Below are 6,837 nucleotides of genomic sequence, written 5' to 3'. Positions count from 1 at the left end.
GAATGTACCCAAACTCTAACAGAATCTCTGCAAAATAAATCCAAATAAATCTCTTGCACAAAGGTGTAAATTTTATTATTAAAGAATTTAAAGATTATTATTATTATTATTATTATTATTATTATTATTATTTATTGTTGTTGTTTATGGTGATTCAAGAAATATTCTTAGTTTGATTAATCAAATCAATGTCTTCTAGGGGTGAGATTTTGACATTTTTTGGGGGGGTTCTGTTCAGAAATACAGAAATATACAGAAATTCATTTAGCAAACAGCCAGAAAACCCTGTTTTGGGGACAAGGGGACAAACCTCCAGCTGCACCCATGTCCCACCAGGCTTGTTGGGCAAACACTTTCCCTTCCAAGGGGATTTTCCCACTGGGATTTCACCTTCAGGAAAAGAAAAAAAAAAAAAAAAAAACCTCACCCAGCCCCATTTTTGTTTCCAAGCATCACTGAGCACCTGAAAAAATTTCCCTGATAGCTGGAGGATGGAGCTGGAGAGGCAGGGGAATCCATGCAGGGATTACTTGAGGAATTAATGAGTTTTCATCTCCAGCTGAAGAGGAGACGCTGGAGGGTGGGAGAGGTGAGCATGGGATGAACAAGGAGGGGAAAAAAACCCAAAACAACCCCATGGGAGGTTCAGGCATCACCTCAGAGTGGCCAAAAATAAAGCAGTAACCAACACCTAGAGAGACAGAACCTGGAAAGGGAAGCTCAGCTTTTTTAGTGGCTTTACAGACAAATCAGCTCATTCCCTGAGAGGGCAAAAAGGGGACCCTGGGTACATCTGAGCTTCTGGGTGATGCTCCTTGGGATGCTCCCTTGAGAGCCCCAAGGGGATGTTCTGGCCCTGTTCCCCAGCATCCTGCTGGAAATCTGATCCTCCAGGGAGTGGTGGACATCCAGCTGAAAGGTTGGAGAATTTTGGAGAATTTTGGGGAGCTGGAGCACAATCCAACACCTTGCACCCAGCCCAAGCTGCTCTCTTGCTTGGAATTGGGTGCAAAGGAGCAGTTCTGAGGCAAAAACTGATGGGAAAGGGACCACAAACCTGGGGAGGGTGAGGGGAAGAGTGGCAAAAAGGCTCAGTTTGGCATTTTTTAGCAAGAAATCTGAAAAGGAGGCAGAGGAGGGGACCAGGGCTGCCAGGAGATGGTGTGGGCCCTGGCTCCTGGTGGGAAGGTTGGGAAGTGGCTCTGTCAGGATGAGCTGAACCCTCCCTGGTTCTTCTCTAGGTGGCAGCCAACGCCTGCTCTGTGTCCTCCAGAGCCTGGAGCAGAGGGGATGGGGGAGAGCTCCTTCCTCCCTCCATCAGCTTTTCCCAGGATGACTCCAAAAGTGTCACTGAAAGGGGAAGGAAGGTTCCAGACTCACCTTTTGCTGACCAAACCTGAGGAAAGGTTTGTGTGCTCCAGTTCACCCCAGTTGCTGCATCCTCCCCCTCCTTGCACCAGCTCCCACTCCCTGATCTTAATTATTTTCACTCCTTTGGGGGGATTTTTTGGGAAGCTGGACTAAGCCAGCAGCACACAACTCCCTCTGCCAGCAGCCTTGGAAACTCTTCAGCTGGTTACAACTGGGAGAATTCCTGTTTGTGTTGCTATGAATCACCTTTTTTGTAGCCAAAAAGCTCCTGCTCAAAAGGGTTTGAACTGAGCACAGCAAATTCTTGCCTGGAGGTACAAGAAAATTAAAAGCAGGATCAATCCTGGAGCCTGAGGGGTTGGATGTGGAGCCCTCAGCTCCTCCTGCTCACAGCTTCAGCTGATGTTTGCTCCAGATATCTTTACCCTGCAACCATTTACTGCAATATCATAGGATGGCATCTCATCTGGTGGAAAAAAAAACCCAGCAACAACCACCACCTGAATGCTGTCCTCAGATCTCAGCATCTCCTCCTCTCCCCTATCTCCTCCATCGTTGCTGCTTTGTGCAGAGCTGCTCCTGAGGCATTAGGAAGTTTATCAGAACATTCACCAGAGATCTTGCAGACCTGATCTGCTGCTAATTCAACTGCTGGAGCTGTTGCTTCTTTCCTATTTGAGTGATTTCTGCTCATGACAAGATAATCATCTCATCCTGCTCTTACTCAGCATCTCTATATAAGTGACCTTAGTGCCTACCAAGAGAGCCCAGCTTGAATTCAAAGCCCATTTCAGATCAAAAAGGGTCAAGCTCCTCAATATAAAAACCTTTAAAATGCATCTTCACTTCCCCTTTTATCATTTAGCCTGGGGGCATCCAGTTTCTTTCTTCCTCTGAAGGAAGGGCTGGATCTGCAGAGTGAAGCTGAATGCACAAACATTGATGAAATTCTTTGCTTCCTGGATGCTGCAAACGGGGCCATAAATGTAAATCCTTGCCCTCATCCTCCATGCCCCAGATTTGCTGCTCGAGACCATTTGCCTGTGCTCAGACATTTCCCTGGCCCAGAGAAGCAGGAAAACCAGATTTAAACCAGGTTTGGACCCATTTGCTGCAGATGAGGCCATCCCCAAACCTCTCAGTAACCAAAGGCAACTGAGCTGCTGCAGCCAGAGCATCAAATCCTTGGCTTGAGCTAAGAGTCCCCCAGGAACCCAGGGGGTGGAAGTTTGGTTACTGGGGGCACCAATTCACCTCCTATAAAAGGCATAAAAAGTCATTTCCCAAAATCTTGAGGTCTACAGAAACCCACTGGAATTCTGCTCAGGAACAACCCTGAACCAACCCCAATTTTGGATCCAATTTTTTTAATTTATTGGACTCCTCATCCAGACTTGAAGGCTTTTCAAGCACAATGCTCAGAATATTCTCAAAGGCAACGGGGGGAAAAAAAGAAATCTGGATCTAATATTCCTGGCAGCAGCACAATCTTCTTTCTAACAACTTCCATCCACACTGGGCTCGTGCCTCGAGGCACATTTTATCTCTGTCATGTTTCATAGGCAAAGGGTTTTAATTTTTATTCCTTGCTATTAAATGTTCCTACTCTGTCCTCACGACAGAGCCTGAACTTTGGGTGGGGGACAGAGCTCAGGAGGGACTCAGCAGAGCTTTAACCACCCAACAGGAGCAAATAAATAAAGCAGAAATTATGGGATAGCCCCATCCCTGCCCCTCAGTTATCTGCAAAAGCATCACCCACCTTATCTCTGCCCAATTCCCCTCCCAGGTCAGAACCTGAGGCCAGGTCCCTGCTCACCCCCAAATTTGGACACGGATAATGTGCACCCATCCCCTCCCCATCAACCCAAACGTTGTCCTTGAAAAGCCCCAGTCCTCCCCCACCCAAAACCCTCTTGGATTTTCAAACAGAGCAAACTAATGGGGACTCTCCCTCAGCTCTTCCAAAATCCACACGGTGCAAATCGACCGCTAAAAAAAAAAAAATAAAATAAATAAAATTCAGCAGCCAGAGCTGCAGGTGCAAAATGTTTTCCCGGTGGCTCAGAAGGCTCCTGGTTGTCCCCTCCTACAGAAAAGCTCCAGATGACAGCAAAAAACCCAGCTTCTTACCTTTTTGCTCCCATTTTTGGTGCCAAGGTGCTGCACGGGACGGAGCCGCTTGGCATCATCGACCGAAAAAAACCCCAGAGAGTGGCTGGGGAGGCTGCAAAACTATTTTAGCTTCTGAGTGGTTTGTAAAGGAAAGCTGGTGAGGTAGAAAACCAAACAAAGAGGTGTGATAGGGTGAGTCCTCCCCCTCAGATGGCAGCTGGAGATAAGGCTGTGGGTGAGGAGCAGGAGGCGAGCAGTGGTCATCACCCTCCTGCACCTTCCTGCAGCCCCAGCTCCACAGCAGCCTCCAGAAATGAACCCCAAACGAGCACTGAGATGGATGCAGTGCTGCTGAAGGGTTAGGAAGGATGGGATAACTCTGGATGAGGAATCCTGCATCCCAAGGATACATCCTGCCTCCCCAAACTACACTGCTCCTCACCTGGGAGAGGTTGGTGCTGGAAAGCAGGACTGGGCTGCAGGTCAGCAACCCAGCAGAGAGCACAGTGCCATTTCCAGGAGCTCAAGGGAGCTTTCAGTTCTGGGATCTCACCCTGATCATGAGAAATCAATCATGAAAAACACCCTCCAGGCAGCTGTTAGTCACCAGCTCTGCAGAACACATCCTCCCCAGGCAGCTCTTCTGCAGCTTCCCCGACTCAAAAGCATCTCTTCATTTTAAGGAAAAAATGCAACAAAATGCAGTGCTGGGCACTGCCAGCTCTCCAGCTCCCAGCAGTTATTTGCAGGGCAGTTTTCTCAGAGCACAGGAGGCATTTCAACCCTTCCAAGGGCTGCAGAACATGGGAAAAGCTTTGACACCTGCAGCAGGAGCTGCCCCCCCCCCATGAGCATCACCACCAGAAGACAGAGTTTTCACCAGCATTGAATCTGGGTCCAGCTCAGTTCTTTTTTTCATACTAAAAAACCAATCAAATGATAATTCTGGAGAGAAAAATTCCCTTTTAACTCCAGCACCCAGGGAGCTGTGGGGTGGCAGGGGGTTGGGTGACCTTTAAGCTCCTTTCCAACCCCAACCATTTGATGACTCCATGAGAAAACTCCATTAAAATGGGGTGAAAATTAACACCACTTTCTACAGGCAAAAACCAGCCAGGCTTTGAAGTTGCCTGCAGCAAACAGCAGGGAAAGGACAGGACTAAAGCCTTGGAGAAGAGCCCCATGCCAAGCTCCTGCCCCATCCTCCATCCCTGTGCCACCACTTGGCCTCTGAACCCCTTGTCAGCTGCTTTCTCAGCACCAACCCAACACAATTTCCAGGTTCCTGGTCCAGGAGCAGTAAAAGAAGGTGAGGAACAAGGTTTAACATCCTTTAAACTCAGCCTGGGGTCTGCTTTGCTCTGCTGTGCTGAAGGATGTGGGTTCCAGGTGTCCTTCCAGCCTCAGGGTGACTCAGATCAAACCCACAGGGCAACCCCACTGGGAGAAAAGCTGCTAAAAGAGGGCAAAATGCCCTAAATTTAGGTGCCCAGGAGGCAAGGTCACTTCTATTCCCCCTCCCAGCTCTCCAGAAGAGATTGCATCCACTTACCAGGTGGGCAAAGTACTCACTTAATGCTCTGGTTTGCTGTACGGAGGAAAAAAAAATAAAATAAAATCTTCTGTTGTCACCTCCAGGAGGAGCATCAGGCACAGATAAGAAGCCAGGATTTTAGCAACAAGGCATCAGTTTGTTGTGAGACACTCAGGGAGTTTTAAAGGGGTTTTATTTGGGGGCTTTGGCTTCCTTATGTTTTAAAGAAAAGTACTTTAAATCAAATAAAGCTGTTTCCAGGAATCCCTCAGCCCTGGGGGGGCAGCTGGGTTAGCTGACCACTGCCACTGCTCTGGGAATTTTTTTATTTTTTTTTAGTCTAAAAAACTACCCCTAAAGTTTATTTTTAGGCACCCTGCCAGACCCTCTTCACCTTCTAGAAGGGTGGGAGACAGAATAGGGGAAAATAAGATGCCAGGCTACCCAAACATGGCTGGGAGGCTACTGAATGCCCCTTTTCCCTGAAAATCATTGTTCTTTAGATCAGGTGAGGAGCAGGAAAGCAAATCCTGAGGAGTTCTGCATCCCCACTCCTGCTCCAGGCACAGACTGAACCCAGGAGGAAGGCACCTCACCCAACAGGCTATTTTTCCCAGAGAAAACAAGTAAAATTCTCTTTAAAAAGTGCAGATAACAGTTCACCAGGGTATTTCCCAGCCAACTGCAGCTCCAGCAGTGGGATGTACAGATTTTTTAATTTTTTTTTTTTGGCCCAAGCAAGCCCTGATGTGAACTTCATCCCCCAACATCCCACGTTGACAGAAAGTCCAAGTCAGTCCCTCTGCCTCCCCCTGCCATCCAGATTATTCCAAGAAGAGCTCAGGGCTTTGGCTTATCCAGCTTTTCCCATCTGGGAGGCTTTGCTAAAAAGCAAAAACTCCTGATTTCCTCACTTGATGCTGTGCTGAAAGGTTTTTACCAAGAAAAGCAGAGGTCACCAGTGGAATATTCTGAGCACCCAGCCAAAAACCACAAAATTCATGGCAAGAGGAGTGCTGAGAGGTCAGAAAGCAGCTATTGAGCTGTGCCATGCTGGGGCACTGAAGTTTTTAGGGAAAAAAACTTGCAATTCTTATAGCTACCTGCTATACCTGGTCACCCAAAGCTCATTTACAGGACAAGATTTTAATTTCAGTCTCTGGAGCTCTTAATTTAATTTTAATTTCAGTAACTGGAGCTCTGCCTGGGCAACCAATGTTTAACAGAAAAATCAGAACTTAACACATGGACACCTAAGTAACAAAACAAAGCAATAAAGTTCATAAATCTCCCCTGAAAAAATTCAGGGGCACCTGAGAATATATTGCAAAGTCTCTTTGCTGTGTCACCAGTGCAAATGATTTCTAAATCAGGGTTGTAAAACCATTTTTACAACCTCTGGGTTCACCTGCAGTCATCTGTGTTCCCCAAAGCCACTCTCTGAACCCAGAATTGTCAAGAATTGATGAAAAGTCTTGAAAGTTTAAAGATTTCTACAAAAAAAAAAAAACCAAAAAAACCCCTCCAAACACAAACAGTACCCCAGAAAAGTTAAAAGTTTAAAGGGAAAGGATAAAACTGAGATAAAAGGTGCCTCTAGCCCAAAAAGTGGAGCTCCCAGGATGTTTTACAAATTTCAAGACACAAATTAAACTCCCAGCTTCAGCAGAAGGTGCAGGAGTTGTCATGTGCTGAACTCTTATTATAAAAGCCCTCCAAACCCAATAATTATTCCACAATAAAGGAAAAAGTAGAGACTCACTGCTCCCTGAACCCAAGCACTGATGCATCTATTAAGGACACAGAGAATCACTTTC

This window comes from Heliangelus exortis, chromosome 15 (assembly GCF_036169615.1).
Source record: "Heliangelus exortis chromosome 15, bHelExo1.hap1, whole genome shotgun sequence".
Taxonomy (NCBI): domain Eukaryota; kingdom Metazoa; phylum Chordata; class Aves; order Apodiformes; family Trochilidae; genus Heliangelus; species Heliangelus exortis.
The sequence above is the reverse complement of the archived record's forward strand: the minus strand, read 5'-3'. Positions refer to the sequence as shown.